The sequence below is a fragment of the Sebastes fasciatus genome, chromosome 8 (genome assembly GCF_043250625.1).
Source record: "Sebastes fasciatus isolate fSebFas1 chromosome 8, fSebFas1.pri, whole genome shotgun sequence".
Taxonomy (NCBI): Eukaryota; Metazoa; Chordata; class Actinopteri; order Perciformes; family Sebastidae; genus Sebastes; species Sebastes fasciatus.
In genome coordinates this window covers 32,269,013-32,291,522 of record NC_133802.1, presented here as the reverse complement: position 1 = coordinate 32,291,522, position 22,510 = coordinate 32,269,013, and the positions used below count along the sequence as shown (strand labels likewise).

Here is a 22,510-nt window from a genome sequence, read left to right as displayed (position 1 = left end):
CCGCTTACTCATGAGGCGCTGGCAATCAATGAGTTATGAAGCATCTGCTGCAACATGTCAAAACACTATGAGTCACTTCATCCAAGAGCACCCGAGCACAGCCCTCGCCCTAGGAAAAATATATACCCAAAATGAATCAGGAATAACTCCTCAACCATAAGACTTAGATGCATATATCTAGTCTGCTTTGAAAGGTAAGAAGCTAAGGAATATGACCTCATTGTAAGTAAACCTATTTATCTATTTACCATTCCAGAATAAATGGAGATGCAATAAAGGAACAAATAACATTTTCATCATCACAAAGTACATAATCTAACTTTCAAAGGCAAAATCGCTATTAAAACCAAAATCCCATAGACAATGATGCAACTGAATGTCTGCTCCTACACTCTGACTACAACTATACATTTGATGTAAATACACTAAAATGCAACCTTTATCATTTATGAGATATACTCAGGCAGTCTCAATGTTTTGGCCATGTTTATTGTTTTCATGTTGACTGTTTACTTTGAGATTTACTTCCATACACTGTTTATTTCCATATAGCCATGTCACACAACATAAATCTCCCAAAAACATTGAAATGGAAATAAACACAATAAATACTGATCAATATTCAAATATGACTGAAGAGTTCCATGACATACAGGCAGATTAATAGAAAAAGCAAGGGCCCATATTGAGGTATTCAGTATGGTATGAAACTTAATAGCGTCAGTACTCCGATACAGCCAGCAGAGGCAATAAAGAGCCAGAATTCCCACCACAGATACTCAGTTTAACTGGACAGAGATGGCTGCTGACTCCTCCCTGAGAATCACTATGACTTCCAGTCGGCCCAAGCTCGAACCGTAAGTAGCTAAAATATGCCATTTTTGGTGAAAATAACATATGCCTTGGTGAAATATTTTGGCAAGAACATAGATTTAGAGTCAGTGTGACTGTAAAATGTGAAGTTTGACTGCTTCTTTTCCCCGTTAATTGCAGATGCTGTGTGTTTTGAGTCATGGTGCGTTTAGGTGCACTACAAAGCTCAGAATTTGTAGTTTCCAGCGATACCAAACATGTTATTTCTAGACTGACGAGAAAACTATCGCGGAATTTTTTAACACAACTTTCTCTTATACTTGCAAACTTTATATTTGAACGAATTTATTGTTAAAATACTTCGTGATAAGACATAGTTTGGATAACAACATACAGTTGGTTTATGGATTCTGAAAGCTGAAGATCCCATGTTTTCAGAACAGTATAACATCCATATCTTCTGTAAATAAACCATCTTCCATCGCAAAACCTTTTCTGACTACGCCACGGGGGTCAACCCGGTACCAGGTGCATCGGGCTTAAAAGGTTGAAGCTATTTCTTAAACATCATTACATGTGAAGCAAACTCTGACAAGGGCTCACAATACACAATCAATCCGATAAAGATACATCCTTTTCTGAAATTGAAATGTAACAAGGCAACCTACTAAAGTAGGGCCAAAGGTTTTGCCCTTTAGGAACTAATGGAATTAGTCTATTGAGAACAATGTAGGTTGTTATTAGCTCACCTTCCTCAAGCCCATGGTGAACAACATTTTTGAAATTTTGGGCGCCATGGACTTCTAACCCCCAAAAGGCACAACTAAAGCACACTGTCAACCATCATACCAAATTTGAAGTTCCTAAGTTAAATAGTTTCCAAATTCTGCTCCGGAAACGAAAGTGTGACATGCGAACGGACGGAAGGACGGACGGAATGACGTAAGGACGAATACAATGTGCTACTATTGCTGTACAGCACTACAGTTTCTGGAAACTGACATCAATTTCAGCCTGTTTCCACCAAGTATGCCCTTAATCTTTTACATCAATAGTATGGCTCAGAGCCAATGGCGCTTGAGGACGCTCATCAGATTGGTAGGTGTATAATTACTCTTGGGACAGGAAACATAGGACTTGTAGCTTGCATCACCCTGTGTGAGTGATATCCTCACTGCTGTCCAACACAGGCAACCATGACAGGGGTACCCCTGTGAAAGTGTCAGGGCCTTGCTTCATTAGCATATTTGGACCACCATGAATGAAAGTGTTTGTTCTGGTCTGCGCTCCCCATTTGAAAGGGTCCATTAAAGAGTGTTTTAGGGGTTCCACTGTGTTGAGTCGGAAGTTTTTGGAGCTGGTGTACGGAGGAAAGTGCCAGAGTAAAGAAAAAAACTGTACTGAGGGGACACGGTGGCCCGGATCAATCTGTATGCAGATGATACACCGCTTTGACATCTTTCAGCATGTGAACAGGTGGACCATATAACAAGCGACAACATCAATCGGGTTAATAAATCTGTCAATGAACCTGTTGGCAGGTTGTGATTAAACTCATGCAGGCTGGTCTCACATTCAGAGCCAAGTATCAGCTGAAGCCTGTTTACTGTAAATCAGATATTGCAACATCCCCCCTGGCAACTCTGCAGACTGACAATTACTAAATACCTGTTTTTCTCACACAAAGGTACAAGTTCGCTTGTAGTTCATTTTACTCATATATTATGGCAAAGTTAATTTCACCAGTAAGAATTAATAAGTAAACTCGAGATTCGCTGATATTAATTAGACAGAAATTGAAGAGCTGGAAAAGTCAAGAAACAAAGCCAGGACCGTTTAACAAACTATATGGTCTGTTCCCTGTTTTCACACCTGATCATCCGCCTGGATGAGAACAGTCAGGAGCATGCTACGCTGTCATTAAATGAATGTTCAAAACTATACAAAGATGCCGGCGGAAGAAACAAATAGAGCCTAGAAGGCTTTATGTTTGAGCAGCCAGGGAATCCACGGTGTCCTGTCGCTTCGTTTGGAGAAATACGTGTCGTTGCTGCCGCCCAGTCCACCGGCCTTTATTTCTTTTTTTATCTGTTCAAAATGTACCTTAAAGGGAGATTTGTCAAGTATTTGATACTCTTATCAACATGGGAGTGGGCAAATATGCTGCTTTAATGCAAATATATGTATATATTTATTATTAGAAATCAATGAACAACACAAAACAATGACAGATATTGTCCAGAAACCCTCACAGGTACTGCATTTAGCATAAAAAATATGCTCAAATCATAACATGGCAAACTGCAGCCCAACAGGCAACAACAGCTGTCAGTGTGTCAGTATGCTGACTTGACTATGACTTGCCCCAAACTGCATGTGATTAACATAAAGTGGGCATGTCTGTAAAGGGGAGACTCGTGGGTACCCATAGAACCCATTTTCATTCACATATCTGGAGGTCAGAGGTCAAGGGGACCCCTTTGAAAATGGCCATCCCAGTTTTTCCTTGCCAACATTTAGTAAAGGTTTTGAGTGTTTTTTAGCCTTCTTCGCGACATGCTAGTATGACATGGTTGGTACAGATGGATTCCTCAGGTTTTTCTAGTTCCATATGATACCAGTATCTTCATTCTAGCTTTAAAACTGAGTCCGCTACAACCTCTGAAAAATCGCAAGTTGCGTTAATGCGTTAGAGAAATTAGTGGCGTTAAAACAAATTTGTGTGAACGAGTTATAATGACAGCCCTAGTTTTTTTTCTTTCTCCTCACGTTAGGTATAGGTCCTACTAGAGAGCCCATGGGGGTGATTAAAATGCACCTATCCAGAGTCAAACATCCCTGTACCAGCAAAGATGAGTGTCAACATGATTAAACACTACTTCAACAATTGCACAATTAATGGCCATATCCAGATAAATGTTAAATAATCACCCCAATCTTTAAGCTTGCTTTCCACTGTGTTTGTGTTGCTGAAGAACTGCATTGCTTTGCGGAAGAATGATTATTTTTTATCAATAAATTATTGCATTTGTTGGTGTGTGTTTAATTTATGAAACTTTGCCAGATATGTGCAGTAACCGTTTAATAAAAGCAATAAGCCACAGAGTGCCCAAAACCCCCTTAGCTAAAATCACAGCCTCTTGTGGCTTATTGTTTAATTAAATACAGATTCATGAGAGTGGTTTAACTGTTTTACCAGAATTATGTTCACAATGTTCTCGTATACAATTAAAATACACCCATACAAGCCAATCAGAAAGTATTTCTGTGAGTATTTTCGGGGATATAATTACCAGTCCTTGATTTTCAAGGTAACAAAAATAAACCATTTTGCACTTTGATGTGCAGAAATTCACCTAAAAACAATCTGGGGGAATTTTCAAGCTGCCTCATTTTTATCGATTCTTTGGAAAGAGCATTTCAGGGAGTTGCATGCTGATTTGCCTGAACCTCTACACGGCCTGACGACCATAGAGCCTCATATCAACACCTGCTGTAAAGGCAGAACTGCGTCGTGTGTGAGATTACTGCGAGCAAGGTCGTGACCCCGCGAATGCATGAAAGTTAGGGAGCGCGAGAGAGACAGAAAGCGAGAGGGGGGAGGCCGAGAGTTTTTGGGTGGTGATATCTACGGCACAGGAGAGAGAAATCCATGGGAATTTGGCTCATTAGCATATGAATCAAATTCCAGCAGCAGGAAAAGACAGACATTCAGTTCAGAGCCCGTCGTTGGGAAAAGCAGCAGTGGATGAGCAAGGGTCAAAGTTAATCCTCCCATGGTGGGCTACAACAGTAGAGCTAAGGATTTCAGAGGCTGGGGGGAAATATGATAAAGATAACACAACATATTACCATGACACGCTGAATTCAAACAAGCTTGTACAACACTTGTGGTACATGCTCACCATCGGGGTGAAACTCTGAGCATTAGAAAGGCTGCTGTGGGCGCCTGGGTTAGCTCAGTTGGTAGAGCGGGCGTCCATGTATTAAGGCTTGGTCCTGACCGCGGCGGCCCGGGTTCGAATCCGGCCTGTGGCCCTTTCCGCATCCACTCTCTCTCTCTCCCCCCTTTCAAGACTCTATCCACTGTCCTGTCATAAAAATGGAAAATACCCCCAAAAAAATAACTTTTAAAAAAAAAAGAAAGGCTGCTGCTTCTAATGGTTATAAAAAAAAGCTTCTGAGATAACGTTCAACGTATGAATTAATTAATTAATCACTGCCTTTTCTGCTCTTTTTATTACTATATCTGTACATATTTTTTTTTAAATGTTTTCTACTGTTTACTTATTATTATATCTTTATTATTTACTTACTATTTATTATACCTTGTTCTGTTTTTTACTGATGCCTCTTGTTGTTTGCACTGTTCCCTTTTGCTGCTGTGACATTGCAAATTTCCCAGATGTGGGACTAATAAAGCATTATCTTATTTGATCTTAATTTGGATAATGGAAGGATTGTTTTAGTCACAAACATTTGCTTTTTCCAGCCTCTAAAATGAGAAGATTTTATCCTTTGTCTTTGTCATACATGAGAGGAGGGCTGCAACTAACGATTTGTTTTCATTGTTGATTATTTTCTCGATTAATCGATTAGTGTCAGAAAATGGTAAAAAGTGTCGATCAGTGTTTCCCAAAGCCCAAGATGACATCCTCAAATGTCTTGTTTTGTCCACAACTCAAATATTATTATTCAGTTTACTGTCATAGAGGACTAAAGAAACCAGAAAGCCACTATTTAAGAAGCTGGAATCAGAGAATTTTGATCCCTTTTTTATGGATTATCAATATAGTTGCCAATTAATTTGATAGTTGACAACTTATCGATTAATCGTTGCAGCTCTAGTGCACTGAAAATTCACCTCCATTGTCTTGGGGTGAAGGCAGAACACAATAAATTGGGCAAATAAAAACAAATCTGAAATTGAAAATAGAAAAAAAAAAAATGAATTACTCAAACTTATTAATTGATTATCAAAATAGTTGGCGATTAATTTAATAGTTGACAACTAATGGATTAATCAGCTCTACATGACAGTAAACTGAATATCTTTTGTTTTGTCTTCTTTTGTTGGTTGATCAAAGCAAGATGTTTGAAGATGAAAAGGCATTTTTCACAATTTTCTTACATCTTTTAGACAAAACAATGAATCAAGAAAATAATCAGCAAGAATACACTGGAAATGCTACACAGAAGAGAGACCTGTTCTGAGCCTCCCATTAGTTTCTCATCACATCTGTAGATCGTCGCAGCCTTAAAACAGGGGGAACGTGTGTGAACATGAAAACCGTGCGTGCATGAAAACTAAATTCTTTACTCCTGTCAAACACAGAACACCTCTTATCATGATGTTTCCACAACACATGCGGCTGCAGTACAATCAGATTTAGTGCTGATTGTGAGACGTCCTGATTTTGAACAAACCCATCTAAAGTTGCTCCCTCTCTGCAGGTTCCAGGAACCAAAACAAAACAAAGTTTGCAGTGATCCACTCAGAAATCTGCAGGAGGTGATTACACGCAGAGAGGATGTTTACCTCATAGTCTGGCAAACCGGGACGCGCCGTCACTGTCAACAAGTCGACGCGCTGTATATGTCACCGCTTTTTTTTCTTTCTGTATTTCTATCTCAAAGTGAGCGCTTGTCTCGAAAGAGGCATCTTAACAGTGAGGGCACTGTTCAAAAGCAAGAGTCCATATGAATGCCGTGAAGAGCATTTCAAGTGCCAGCAAACCATGTTCCTCTCTTGCTAGGAGGAATGCAGCCTATTGTCAATTGAACTTGTACAAAAGCTCCTGAAAGTGCAGCGCGGGGGGTAAAGGGAGGCTGAGGACAGCGTATACGTGGCTGCCCTCAAAGCTAGATCATCCTGCTCCTCTTGTACTCGCTGGAGAAACTTCAGTTGCTCCAATTCAGACGTGGGTGCAAAGTTATTTGTGCCCCCCTGTGCGAGGCGTTGATTTCACCAAACAGTTGTCGGCTGGAGCGGTCACGACCTTTGCACCCGGTTGTTAGGAGCTGCCAGAGCCGAGAGGCAGAAAGCCAGACACCATGGTAACAGGACTGCTGGTATCTGTGCTGGAAAGATTTACTGGGAATTTTGAAAGATATTTCCACAGGATACAAGCTTAATCCCTTGACGGGTGACTGTCTGATGCGAACAAATCTGTCAACAAACAGACGGGATAGACAGGCTGAAGACACAATCAGTTTCTGACAGTGACCTCTCTATTTTAAACCGCAGCGTTGACGGCGGCGAGGTCACGTGTCAGTGATTCCTGTAAATGTCTCACAAGCATTCCTAATGTGGACTGGCCGTCCTCGGAGGAGGGAGCGATAAATCCCCTCACCAAATACACACATCAGTGCTACACCCGTTTACTTTCTCTTTCATGGTCATCTTCTGATCAAAGCCATCATTAAATCATCGAGCGAGGAATGATGAAGGGATTTCAGTGTCCTTTTATGGCACAGAAGCAGGGAGTTACCACACAAACTAATACTCACAGCAGGAACGACCATGGGAACGACACAGCAGAGCCACCTGCCATCAAACGTAAAGATCCAACTATAGATTATTTTTAGTTTTCTATTGAGGGGGCTGGTTGATGACGGATGGCACTGTTATACTGAACACTGAAGCTATTACAAAAAGATGCAGTTAAGCCAATTTCATTGGTCTATAAAATGTCAGAAAATGTGAAAAATGTTGATCAGTGTTTCCTCAAAGCCCAAGATAACGTCCTCAAATGTCTTGTTTTGTCCACAACTCAAAAGATATTCAGTTTACCGTCATAGAGGAGTAAAGAAACCAGAAAATATTCAAATTTAAGAAGCTGGAATCAGAGAATTTTGACTTATTTTTCTTAAAACAATTACTCAAACGGATTAACCGATAATCAAAATAGTTGGCGATTAATTTTAATAGTTGACAACTATGGCTGTCAAAGTGTTGTAGGTTGCAGCTGGCTCAGTTTTAAAGCTTCATATCATCATATGAAACTAGAAACCTGATGAATCCATCGGTACCAACCATGTCATACTAGCTTGTTGCCAAGGAGGCTAAATAACGCTCCAAACTTACACTAAATGTTGGCGAGGAAAAACTGTCATGGCTATTTTCAAAGGGGTCCCTTGACCTCTGACCTCAAGATATGTGAATGTAAATGGGTTCTATGGGTACCCATGAGTCTCCCCTTTACAGACATGCCCACTTTATGATAATCACATGCAGTTTGGGGGCAAGTCATAGTCAAGTCAGCACACTGACAGCTGTTGTTGCCTGTTGGGCAATTTTGTCATTGTTTTGTGTTGTTAATTGATTTCCAATAATATATATATACATCTATTTGCATAAAACAAGCATAGTTGTCCACTCCCATGTTGATAAGAGAATGAAATACTTGACAAATCTCCCTTTAAGGTATATTTTGAACATAATAAAAAATGTGTGATTAATTTGCGATTAATCGCGATTAAATATTTTGATCAACTGACAGCCCTATTGACAACTAATCGATTAATCGTTGCAGCTCTAGTTCCAACATCATTTAAACATGCAAAGATCAAACATGCCATTATGTTTCCAACAGTTGTTATATCACGTTCTCAAGTACACACACAGGCTGCTAAATGTATTCATGTATGCAGTATTCTCAGATTATCTTCTTAAACAGTCCTTAAACAGTTAATCCATGCGAATGCTTTCTCCACCCCCCTTAACGCTATTGATATGTAAAATAAGTGATTATCGTGCTTCTGTAGAAGAGCAAACACAATCACAGTTCCTTCAAATTCATTCTTTGCTTCGGGAATATAAGAGATATTTTGCAGCCTTTGCCATCTATACTTTAAAGCACTCTTTGCATTTTGTTTCCCATCTTGAATTAATTATAGTATTATTATGAATGACTTGACTCAGAATATGTTCATTTACACTCGGTTGTTGTTCAAATCAGAGAGCTTTACACATTGAATTTAGCATCTTATGGCTGTTTTTAAACGACTTTTGCAGGAATGAGAAGCCTTTCACAGCTTTTAAACTAAGTGATTGTCGTCTCCCTTCCTATGCTTTCTAATTAAGGGAATCCCCCACTGTGTCTGCCTCCTCAATAAAGTTCCAACACAGGGAATCGATTCCTAGTGGCTCTCAGACTTTGATAACAACATATGCACACGTTTAAGCATCTGAAATCCCTCTGGAAGTTATTAGGCGGTTTATTCTACCACTAAATTAGATTATGTTATATTCTGTCGTGCAGCGGCTGCGTGTCGACAGCACATTGTTGTTGACTATAAGTGTATAAGTGACTGGCATGGAGTTTAACTCTTCACAGCGCGTCACTGATTAAGTGGGCTGAGAAACTCGCCCCCTGCCTGGTAAGGCTCTTACACTGCACTGCTCCTAATGGATAACAATGAGCTGCTCGGATGCTGACAGCAGCTAAATATACTCGGTTCTGTCAGGACACATTTGGCTGCATTTCAAACTAATTTAATGCATTATACAAAGGCAGGATGCTGCATAAATATGCTACATACATTATTTCATAATCATACAGTCATAATATTATATTTATTCCACCTTATTCCACGTGTTTTTGTCAGTTAACACCTCCTGTAAAACCAAGGTTTCACCTAGAAACTGCAGTGAATATAGAAAAATTCCTCTGACAGGCTCCAATTATACAATTACAGAGGCGGCTGAAAAGCTATTATCTCTTATTTTTCTCTAGAAAGCAAAGTAGAGAGGTGGAGACAGGATGCCTGGCATGTGGCAACACATGTTGGACATACCTGTCTCAGGGTGACGGTGCGTACAACCAGTAGGAAGTGATTTACTGGGACACTTTTACAGTTATGTTCTCTCCTCGTTGCCCCCGGTGAGCTATTCGCCTTGGAAAGTTTTGATTTCCATTTCATGGTGTCAAAGCATTATGACATTTTCCAACGTGAATCCCCCCTCTGTCAGTTTGCATTCAATTGCCTGCTTCGTAAGAAGAGCACTCAGACAAACCACTCACCATCTGACATTTAGAATTTATCATCCTTTCTCTGCCTCTAATAAAAAAACAGAAAATGCCGGTGAGCCGGCGGATTTGGAAGGTTCAATTCATTTTGTAGAGAAGTCCTTTAGTAAAAACAACCCGCGCGATATTCTCAGAGAGAGAGAGAGAGAAAAAAAAGATTTATATCTTCACACTGAAGAAAGCAGAGCCAGAAACGAGTGTTTAACCAGACTGTTGGATCCAAGTAGAGCTGCAACTATCAACAGGAAATTAATCAGCAGCTATTTTGTAAAAAATGCCAAACATTTGCTGGTTCCAGTTTCTCAAATATGAAGATCTCATATTTGATGATATATCTTTGGGTTTTGGACTGTTGGACATTTGAAGGTATCAATTTAACATTCAGGGAAACTGTGACGGGCATTTTTCACTGTTTTATGACATTTTACAAACACAAATTGGGATTGCTTACAGGGCTACAACTACTGATCATTTTCATCATTGATCAATCTGCTGATGAATTTATTAAAGGGGTTAAATGTAAGAATCAGAAATTGTTTGTTAAAGGTGACATTTTTCACGTGGCTGGGAAGTCAACAACAGTCAGCATCCTGTTGCTCACGATCGTGCTTGTACTTGTACTACGTAGACGCGAGTGAGCATCGGTCAAAACAGTGAGGCGACACACACGAGACTGAACGTGATTGACAGCTAAAACCACAATATCACTTTATATTTCACATGCAGCACCAAAAGGCACTCGTGATCGCGCGTGACGTCACATCAGTTTGATTTTCCGGGAAAAACGGCCCGGCATCCTTCACATTAAAAGCAGTCTACAAGCTGATAGAGGAAACCCAGAAAGTAACAGAAGGTCTCATTTCTTTAGGTTAGGTTAGAACCTGTTCACACATTGGCAATAAAAAACGTTTACATGTGTAAAAACGTACATACCGTCCCTTTAATTGTTTGGTCACTTTTAGAAAATAGTGAAAAACGCTTCAGATGTCTTGTTTTAACAGTCCAAAACTCAAAGATTTTGTTATTGATATTTGTTTCTTTGCACTATTCCCGCTGTTACTGCTGCTGTGACATGAGAATTTCTTAATTAAAGCATCTGTCTATCTATCTACAAAGATTCACATTTATGAAGTTCAACTGGAAACAATCAATTATCTATCAAAGTGATTCCTAGGGCTGCAACTATTTGATTATTTTCCTTATCGATTAATCTGTGGATTATTTTCTGGATGAATCGATTGATCGTTTGGTCTACAAAATGTCAGAAAATGGTGAAAAATGTCCATCCCAGTTTCTTAAAGGCCAAGATGTTGTCTTTAAATGTCTTGTATTTGTTTTTGTCAAACACCAGAGCATCTTTCAAGAAAGCATTAAAAGAGTATTTAATACAATTAACTGCATGAACGAACAGTTAATGATTTATCTGGCGTGCCAATGTCTGTGGTGTCTAAGGGTTTGAAATATGTTATACCTCACTGCATGGAATTTGCTAGCGGCATTTTTAAATAAGGTTATGTGGGGACAGGTATTTTCATGTGATGTTTGAATATTGTTTGTGATTTCTGTGTCGGATCCCAGGAAGACTAGCTGGTGTCAGCTAATGGGGATCCTAATAAACTAAACTAAACTTGTCAGTCCAAAGATATCCAGTTTAATATGATATAAAATAAAGAAAAGCAGGAAATCTCCATATTAGAGAGGGTGAAAAGAGAATTTTCATGTTAACGATTAATTGATTATCAAAATAGTTTAGCGATTACTGTCCTGTCGATCGACTTATCGATTAGTTGACCAATCGTTGCAGCTCTACTAATTACTATTCTGTCAATCAACCAATCAATTAGTCAACTAACCTTATTTATATAGCTGAATAAAGAGCTACGCTTGAGGCCGTAGACTGTAATCCTACTCACAGTGACTATGTTAACATACTAAAGTTTAGCGTTAATCTTAAGGTGCAGCTGAGGCTGATGGGAATTCTATTAATATTTTTAAAGGTATCCTCTCATGAAGTGTCAGACCTGCGGAAATGTTTGTGGCACTACATGACCAACGGACCAACGTTGCCATCCCCACTGAGCCAGGGTCATTTAAGGCTACATGACCCAGTACATGTGAAGCTAGATCACACCACGTCTGAATAAACACATATCTGGTTGTTTTGCAAAGTTTAAACGAAAAGCTGACCTGTTTCTCATGCAACAACTTGTTGTACTGTAAATGAATTGATTGAACGCTTCGCCCGGACATCACCACGGGGAGCGAGGATCCTGCAGGATTCCCCAATTACCACATTTCAGTCAAGTTGGGTCACACAAAGACAGAGAGAGAGAGACACTCGACCCATTTGAGGCTTGAATGAGCCAGCTTCACAGGGCCGAGCGTGGTCAATGCTCTGGGAGATTCACCCTCCTCTTCTTCACTCTTTGAGTGGCCAGACAGACTGACGGACGCACACAGACAGAGAGATGTGATCTCACTACGAATCACCTGCATTCATGTCAGCGAGTCTGACAGCTTTAGAAGTAGAAATCAAGTGAGTTTAACAGGACTGCACAGCAAAATCACCCATGTTTATGTGAATCTGCAACAGTCACAAAACACATTTAATGAAACACCAAACTTGTATTAACACTCTGATTAATTCTGCTGTAGGAAATAGAGTGATACATGCTGCTCAGCATGAGAGATGGGAACAAAATATAATAAGCCCATTGCTACAAGAGTGCAAAGTGGTACGCAACTAACGATTATTTTCATGGTCAATTAATCTGTTGATTAATTTCTCAATTAATTAAAAAGTTGTTTGGTCTATAAAAAGTCAGAAAATTGTGAAAAATGTCGATCAGTGTTTTCCCAAAGCCCAAGATGACGTCCTCAAATGTCTTGTTTTGTCCACAGCTCAAAGATATTCTGTTTACTGTCATAGAGGAGTAAAAAAAACAGAAAATATTCACATTTAAGAAGCTGGAATCAGAGAATTTTTTTTCTTAAAAAATCACTCAAACCGATTATCAAAATAGTCCCACCATGGGTCACAAAATCAAATAATCTTTGACTCAGAAGTGAAAATGTGAATGATTTTGTATAACTTTGAAGTTCATTCTGGTTGGGAAGCAGATACATTATGGTGGTTGCAGAAAAAAAAGATAAATATATAAATCACATGAAAGAGATTGCAGATTATTATAAAGCAGCGCTGCGATATGATATTAAATATTAATGGGAGAATGTTTTGCAGCAGTTGCAGGTACTAATGCCAGAATGAAATATAATTTTGTACATAAAAATGCCTGATCTCCAGGTGGTAGAAGTATTTAGATCCTTAAGTAAAAGTACTAATACCACACTGTGAAAATACTCCACTACAAGTAAAAGTCCTGCATTCAAACCTTACTTAAGTAAAAGTTTGCAGTATGATCAGCAAAACGTACTTAAAGTATCAAAAGTAAAAGTACTGATAGTGCAGTAAAATGTTCCCTGTCAGTGTTCTAATATTATATATGATGTCTCTGGATTAATTAATTACTGCTGCATTAATGTGTATGTTGCATTTACTGCTCTAGATGTTTTAACTGGTTTATATACTGTTGGCTAGTTTAATCTAAAGCAATGCATCATGGTCTCATCATGGATCATCATATGTTTGGAGAGAACCGCGTATCTCTAAAAAGTCAGAAAAACAGCCCTGTTTTCAGCTTTGTGGCGATGCATTTTCCAGGTAATTCTAGAGAGCCTTTTAAAATAGTTTATTTAGCTGAAGAAGTAGGAGAATTTTGTCATCACATAAAAGGAGTTTATCACAAAACACAGAGACGGCAAGGCTCCAGCTCGGCTCTGACTGCTTGTTTTCCTCCGGTCTGTGAAATCTTGCAGATGCCGTTAGGAGCACCGGAGGACACCGATGATTTTTTTTTTCAGATTACCTGTCTCATGCACTACTGTCAGGATATAGTGACCGTTTTATAAAAATAACTTTTTTTAATCATATTTGCTCCATTTCTACCCACTGCTGCTTTAAAGGTCCCATATTGTAAAAAGTGAGATTTTCAGGTCTTTTACATTATAAAGCAGGTTTAAGTGCTTTATAAATACTGTTAAACTATCAAAACGCTCAATATACAGAGAAACACACAGCCCGTATTCAGAAATTGTGCGTTTGAAACAAGCCGTTAGGATTTCTGTCCATTTGTGATGTCACAAATATACAATGTTTAGACCATTACACGGTTTTAAACGTAAACATTCTAAATGTGTCCCAGTTTATATCCTGTTGCAGTGTATGTTAATAACATCAGCTGACAGGAAGTAAACATGGACCCAAACTGTTGCCTAGCAACGCAATTCTGTTGCAATTCCATTGAAATGTACTAAAACGGAGCGTTTCAGACAGACGGTGAATACAGGTATGTTCAGGCAGACAGTATGGGGAAAATAAAGTTGTTTTTTTAACTTTACAGCATGTAAACATGTTCTAGTAGAAACACAAAATATAAGTATGAACCTGAGATGAGCACGATATGGGACCTTTAAGTATACAGTATTTGAGTAAATGTACTTAGTTACATTCCACCACAGAGGGAGGGAGAAGCACAGAGTGAAAAATACTAAAACTCCGGCACAGACAATGAAAGATAAAAATCAGAACTTGTTCAGGCTTTTTATTTCTGATTTGTTTTTTGTTTTGGGTACAGATTCATTTGTGATTGTTTTGAGTTCCACAAGGATCAGTGCCAGCTCTCATGCAGGTGAAGTCTTTACCTGATGAAGTCAGGTTAAAGTCTTTACCTGATGAAGTCAGGTTAAAGTCTTTACCTGATGAAGTCAGGTTAAAGTCTTTACCTGATGAAGTCAGGTTAAAGTCTTTACCTGATGAAGTCAGGTTAAAGTCTTTACCTGATGAAGTCAGGTTAAAGTCTTTACCTGATGAAGTCAGGTGAAGTCTTTACCTGATGAAGTCAGGTTAAAGTCTTTACCTGATGAAGTCAGGTTAAAGTCTTTACCTGACAGCTGTCCCTGATTTAAGCTCAATAAACAAGACTTCTATAGTTATGCTAACATCCCAACATGCCTCTGTGTCAACGCTGAGTGGCTTTCTCTGTCACAAACCTGCAGAAAACAACACGTAGAAGAAGTCCATTAAGTTGTTCCTCTCTTACCCATAAAGACGAGCACCTGGAGGGATGACAGCAAGGTTTTCCTCTTCGGTTTAAAGCTAGTCGTGTCCAGAAACTTAAAAAGTGATGTCAACTTTTATTCCGCGGTGAGACAAACTCCTGCAGGAACTCTCTCTCTCTCTCTGGAGTTGAGTCGGTCTCCAACTTGTTTCACCTCAGACGCTCCAACGTGTCACACTGTTTGACTGACAAAAGTGCGCAGTCAACAACTGCAGCTCTGTGACTCTATTATGAGTCTCCACAAGGTCATCTGTCTCTATTTTAGAAGCGACAGAGGTCAAAGGACACGCGGTGGCTCTGAGGACTGACTGCTGCTGTCACACACTACAACAGTCAAACATGTAGCTACATGCACGAAACGTGAGGAAATACCTTCTTTGCGCGTGTGAGTGCGCGCATATGTCAATCAAGGGGGAAGGCGCGAGAGTGACGTCATCACTCCCCCCCCCCACTCATTCACAGAGCAGCTCCCACCTGATCAACATGTTCATATTCAAGAGAATATTAGGAAAACACTCAGTTATGTTTCTGTCCATTCATCTAGATATTGGTCTTCCTTATTTGATGATATAAAAGTTGTGATATTATGAGAATAAAGTCAGAAGTTTAAGAGAAAAAAAGGGAAAGTATGAGAATAAAGTCAGAAGTTTAGGAGAAAAATGTCATAATATTATGAGAATAAAGTCTAAAGTTTAAGAGAAAAAAAGGCTTAGTATTAAGAGAATAAAGTCATAAGTTTACAAGAAAAAAGTCGTAATATTATGGGAATAAAGTCATACATTTAAGAGAAAAAAAGTGAAAGTATTATTTATATAGCACTTAAACCTGCTTTGTAATAAAAAATACCTGAACATCTCACTTTTTATAATATGGGACCTTTAAGGCATAGAGCAGTTAAATAAATCTGACCGTATTTAGGTTTTTCAAATTAACATCAACATAGTAGTAGTCACAGTTCCTCCAATGAAGTCAATGATTTCTCACAGAGATTGACAGAGTAGTAGACACATGGGACAGTACAATTCCCAGAAAGTCTTGACAATAAGATTAAACTAACTCTCCTGTGACATCATCAGTGACATGATGGAATGTTGCCAATGTGATGTCATAAATGATGTCACATAAACTGTGACATCATAAGTGACATCGCAGAACGTCGTCGAAAGTTTACTTATAGAACCCCCGTTACGCCCATCAATCACAGATCAAAAACCAAGTGTTTTTTGACAATGCCACGCGCACGCAGACACGGCACCGCTGTCAGCAGACGGAGGGTTGCCCGACGCACACGCTAGGCAACGCCATCAAACATGAAGGGTTAGCATTAATGCATTAAGCATTAATGCTATTGATTGGTCTTTCTTTTTTTTTAGGTAGCATATTTTACTTTATTTAGATTTTTTTAATTTACATTCACATAGTAGCATTTCAGAGAGAGCGTTCCTATTGGCTGTGCTCCGGCTGGTGGGCGGTGCTTAATATTTCCCCAATTTATCTCAACATGGCTGCCGGGTTACAAACTTTCTCATTTTACATCTAAACAGTACAATACAAGATGTTTCTGAACACATTTGAGGAGAGAAATAGGCTTTACAGTAACAAAATATTGATTCATATTTGATCAGCGCTGCCTAGTTTGACCGTTCGATTGGAGATTGTGAGAGATTGGCAGCTGCACAGAGACGGCAGGCTCCAGCTCGGCTCTGATTGGTTGCTAAACCCTGAAAACAGAGCCACGAGGAGGTGCAGGAGTTTAGTTTTCTCTCAGAACACTTGAATTACAATATGCTGAAAGGTTATCATGGAATTTTTGCCAAACGATGCCAAAAATATTACTGCCTACTGAAGCTTTAAGGAAATGACAGATTCAAGCTGGATATTGATTAAAACTGTGATTTCTGTTGAAAAAGAGAGTATTTCCCATCTATTCTTTCACTTTATTTATACAAGAATGTTCTGAATTGATATAACTTTCTCCAAAAAGAAACTTAAGATGAAAGCTGAAATAAATATGTTTAATGTAATGCTATATTTTAGACAAGATAAGATTGAAAATAACATGCTGTATATCACACAATTATTTATTATTTTTGGAGAATTCCATATTCATAAGAAAAAGTGATCAGGAACCAAACCAACTTTCCTGCACGTTATTAATGAATTCAAACAATATAGCACCATAATACACAATGTTAAAAACAAAAAAAGCCATTAAGACCTTTAGATCATTAAAATTAATATAATATGATGTATATGACATAAACTATGGGGATTATAAAATCTAATTATTTTTGTTTTGTCTTCTTTTTTTCATGTATCTGTTTGTACCTCTGTTAATGAGTTCAATAAAGAAAGCATTATAATAAAAAATGATAATAAAAGAAGGTGCTACCTCTGATATGCAAGAAACACAGTTGAGCTTCCTCATTAAAGTCAGTTACATTTCTCTTATGAGTGATTCAAAGTTCACCCGCTGCTCATTCATGCACGTAATTGCCCTTTTCTAATATCTAAAGAGGATGAATGGACTTTCCTTCTCTCATCCTCTCTCTGCTGTATTTCCCTGCATAAAATGTAAAGGTGATACAGTTGAAGTATATATCATTTCAATGGACAAGTGCCACTTTGCAGCATTGTGATATCTCTAATGCACACTTGGATAGAGAGTAGGTGAAAACACACAAAGCAATGCTAGTGTTTGTACAGACTGACACACCCATCTGAGTTAGCCGAGTCATATTGGCGCGCTATGAGTGAACAAACATAATCAGCACTATACTAACCGAGAGGGAAAATATGTGTTGTGTGTTTTACCGTCCCAGAGTTGAAGCATTCTGTCACCTGAAGAGTTCCCGTGTGTGAAGGAGTGAGAAGTGCAGGTATGTGGAGCGAGAGCATTCTTGGAGATAAACACAGACTTAAGTAACAAGCAACATAACACACGTACTGTATGTTCAGATTGTTGCTTTATAACTTGCTAAAAAGGCACTGTGCCCCCTGTCCCAGCTGACCCTGCTCTCCCTTATAGCCTATAGCCTACACATGTAACAAGCAACACAGATGCTCTTAGTAATTTACACGTAATGGTGCAAATCCAGACCATTTGAGCACATCAACATCTTTAAACTAAGACCAGTCACCAGATGATGCAGAAGGGATTTAAAGATAGGTGAAGAGACCTGAAACAATTAGTGAATTCATTAAGGATTACCTCTAACCTCTCAAATATGAATATTTGCCTAAACCTAACTTCCTGTGAAAACGGAAGTTTATTTTGAAAGGACACTATTCATGTATCAAGCGTACATTTTCACGCCGTTCCTGGTCCGTCCAAAAATAACGCAAAAGGGGTACACCGTGCGTCTCTGATGCCGAGGGGCGCTGACCAAGCGGCGGTAGTTGACGATTTGGGAGTGAGAATGTGTTCGTTTCTACAGTAGAACGGACAAACCAAACACTGGCTCTAGAGAGAGACTATCACATTTTCACTGCGGTAACGTGAGTGTTACACCGTGGTACCGCCAGCCGCCGTCCGACTCCTGTTGCTCCTAAAGTAGTGTTATTATGGTAAGGATGGCCTCTGAGCGAGGCGAACGGCGTTACCACAGTTTTGCACTCGGCGGCTCACATTACTGCAGTCTTGGATAGTGAGGAGTGAGCGGAGGTTGGTCTTCAGTTGGTTGCAATCTGCAACCACACCACTAGATGCCGCCAAACACACTCTACCTTTAATCAGGAAATTAATCAGACCAATCCCTAATGAAACTAATCATTTACTGCAGGCCGATCTCTGGCATTCAACGCACATAACACCTTCGAAGATCAGAAAGTTTTGACACCTAGAAGACACTGAAAACTTCTGATCTCATTTACACAAGTCGACCTTACTGATGCTGAATAGCACCTGGCTTCTTTTGTACAGTGACATTGTAAGTTCACAGTGTACTGCGGTTAGACACATTCAAGACCTCAGCTCTAAGTAATAGTGACTTTTTCTCTCCTTAATCAGAGGATGAAATAACACAGTGAAGGACGCTCTCCTGTCTCCTGTAAACTCTTGTGTATAAATAGACTTTTGTTGACAAGTAGTTTCCAGGCATATACTTCAGCAATCAAGGTTAATGTTAGGCCTTTAAAAATGTTCATGTGGCAAGGCCCTTCAATATGCTGGTGGTTTGTACACAGTACAGCTGCTGCTTTGATTAGTTGATCAAAAGAATTTAAATGTTTCAGTCTCATAAAACCTTGGGCTTGTTTTATGGATTGTAATACACTAAAGTTTTTCTTCCATCAACACGTATTGATATAGTTGAAGCTCTTCACTGTCAAGTTGTCCGTTCCCACAAGGTCCAAACTTAATTGTGAGGCTATAGAGAAGAAGCTTACACTCCAATTGCCACTCGAACCAGCAGTGAACGCCGTGTGCTGAACCTTGACATCAGCCTCCATAGAGGGAGAGACACCGGAGCACAGTTTGGAGATCACACATTTTCACCCATTATAGGACCATTGTGCTGCGCTGACCTGTAATCTTGACCTCCAGTTGTGTTTTCTCTCTGGCTCAAAGCACTCCACTGCCGATAAGTGAGATCTATAGATTTCTCTTCTCCACGTCTGAGTCTCTATTAATAGAAGTAATTCTATAGAAAAACAATGTTTCGACCCAAAAACTCTTTATTCAAGTGTTGCACCTCATAGCAATTAATTTTCATGAATATATGCAGTCCCAATGTTCACGTTGACCTCTGCCTTCTGTGTTTTTGAGCTTCAGAGAGAACGTGCAAAAAAAATATTCTTCAGAGGAAGGAGTGCCGAAAAATCTAGTTGCCATAGTAATGGATGTATATTTTATTGGCTGCAGGTCTGTCATCCTGCGGTATAACGATGCCCCCTAGTGACATCTCTGATGGCCTCGCACACCAGGGAAGCAGCAACACAATCCAGGAAGAGTATTTTCACAGTCTTACTCCTGCAAGCTCAGAACGTTTGACATACAGACAGACTTTAATTTAGTTGTAATTTTAGTAAATACTGGGCACGTTCAAACATCACTTGTTGGTGATTTTAAGGAAGCTGGGAAATGTGAGTTGACAGATTAATCCAAATGACCAATATCAAAACAATAATAATAATAACTTTATTTATAGAGCACCTTTCAAAACAAGGTTACAAAGTGCTTTACAATAAAAGCATGATAAAAGTAATTAACACCCAGAACTTAAGATCTAAACTAAATAAAATCATATAAATACAAAATAAAATCATATAAATAGTTACAACAATGCACCATTAGTTAAGTTAAAAGCCAAAATATAAAAGTGAGTCTTAAGAAGAGATTTAAAGGAAGATACTGAGTTTGCCTGCCTGAGTTCCAGACCATTCAAGGCTTTAAAAAACAAGCAGTAAAATCTTAAAATCAATTCTAAAACTCACAGGTAACCCAGTGAAGGACAGCAGGGATTGGTGTGATGTGTTCGCTTTTCTTAGTACGTGTTAAAAGCCTGACAGCAGCGCTTTGAATCAACTGTAGTCTTTGGATGTTCCACCTGCTGAGAGTAAAATCGAATTACAATAATCGACTCTGGATTAAATTAAAACAGTATCAATCAAAATCAAAATGACAGTATCCAACTTTGATATCACAGAAAATGATATGTGCACTGTACAGTATCCATAACACAGTGCAGTGGATGGACAGTGTCTGTCTTTTCTGAGGTGCATTTGAGCACGAACCATAATGTCTACCAGCTGCACCACAGCTGCTTCTCCCGGTGTTTTGTTGTTGGTTCACTGTGGGAAATCTGTGTGGACCTTTTCTGTGTTATTCTGTTGTTACTGCAGGGTCTGTTGTGTTTATATCTTATTTTGTTGAGTCAAACACTAGAGGGAGCTCCTGAGTACATGTCTCTGAGGTTTCCATCCACCTGTTACTGTAAGTTATTTCAGCCACCCAGGTAGTGATTTGACATGCAATGAAATATTATATCGTATCACCAAATCTACTGACCTTGCAGTTAAGGAAAACATTTCACAGTTCATCCAAAATATGTCTTCACCGTCGTCTTGCAGGTTGTGTAAAGGACATCTTATCAAACTCGTGACACCCTTAGTTACCTTTGTGAACAGGTCGCCTTTCTTCCTTTTCACGGGGCCTTAACAATGTTTTTGTGTCTGCTAGAATATTAATTTCAGTCAAATGTTTTATCTTATTTGATGCATTATTAGTTAAGGTGTATACAGGCTTGTTTAGTTTGTTTTAAGGATTCATACAGTAGTATTTTTTGGATGTTGGAGTGGACCAGCTGCTCAGCTCAATCAAGGAAAGTGCAAACAGGTTTGCATCATTATGTCCTCCTAGCAGGGAGGGGCTGGGATCTGTTAAGATGTAGGAAGATAGGTGAGGTAGTTCTGCAGTAAATGACTATTCGGTGTGCTCTTTGGTATGGATGGGTGTCCATAGATAGATTGAGATGTCAGCAGTAACTTAGACATCTTATATTAGTGGTCTGTTCATTATTCTGTGTTAATTTGGATGCTTGCTCGGTTAAGCTCACCCGGTACTTACAGTACGTACCTTCCAGTTAGGTGAGGCTGAGAAGGTAAAATCTCATTCACTGGAGTAAAAGAAAGGGTTGGAAGGAGTTGGCAGCTTGCTGTGAGGCTGCAGCTTTCTTTTGTTTGGTGTTCTTTTGATTTAGTTTAAATGTACTTTTAATGGTTTCATTTTTTTGCCCTTTGTTTCAGGAAACATTTTGTTGAAAAATACCACTTTTTTTTGCACTTGTCCTGCTTATCAACCTGGTCGTTCAGCATCCCTATTAAAAGTTTTCCAGTGCCAAACCACCTTATCTGCCCTTTATATGTGGTGGCAGCATTAAAACCTTCAATTAACTATTACAATTAAAGTATTTTTTGCGTGTTGTGTTTCGTCCAGTCCACACCAAAAAGATACTCTCCCCCCACAGAAACGCTGCTCCTGAACCGGCTGAAACGCCTCGATTGAAGACCCGCCTTTTCTTCCGTAACATGGTGATGTCACCAAGTAACACATTTGCATAACGGCTAGCTTGGCATGCCCTCACATGAAGCTAGTTAGTACGGAGTTGGAGCGGCGGAGTCTGCAGAGTTTGGTTGGATCAATCAGTAAATCAGTAAACATGTTCTAGTAGAAACCCAAAATACAGGTATGAACCTGAAAATAAGCATAATATGTCCTCTTTAATTTAAAATCTTCCCGAAATTGTGGCACTGACCTTCAGATAATTGTTAAAGAAAGTGAACGAAAATGGACAAAACACACATCCTTTAAATTTTAAGTGTTAGGGACACATTTAAGGTCAGTACTTAATTCAATAATTTTGATATTGGCTATCTTGTTGCCTGTTTCTAAATGGCAGATTCAGACACCTAATGTGATAAGCATCGATGTTGCATCAATAAATGTTAATAAAGTGAGATGTATGTGGGCTTCTCTAGATGACAGATATC

At 39.1% G+C, this 22,510-nt stretch overlaps 2 protein-coding genes across 8 annotated transcripts in view; both read right to left on the bottom strand.

Annotated features, from left to right (window-relative positions):
• Positions 1–15,598, bottom strand: part of chl1a (cell adhesion molecule L1-like a) — a 72,355-nt gene extending 56,757 nt beyond the window's left edge. For 2 of the 6 annotated variants that reach the window (XM_074645134.1, XM_074645135.1), the window contains exon 1: positions 15,005–15,598. The gene's annotated coding sequence lies outside the window, so the exon portion shown is untranslated. The remainder of the gene's footprint in view (positions 1–15,004) is intronic. The other 4 variants (XM_074645131.1, XM_074645130.1, XM_074645127.1 and 1 more) reach the window with 3 other exon arrangements.
• cntn3a.1 (contactin 3a, tandem duplicate 1) overlaps positions 1–22,510 on the bottom strand; it is a 356,340-nt gene that overhangs the window by 244,678 nt on the left and 89,152 nt on the right. The window lies entirely within an intron of this gene.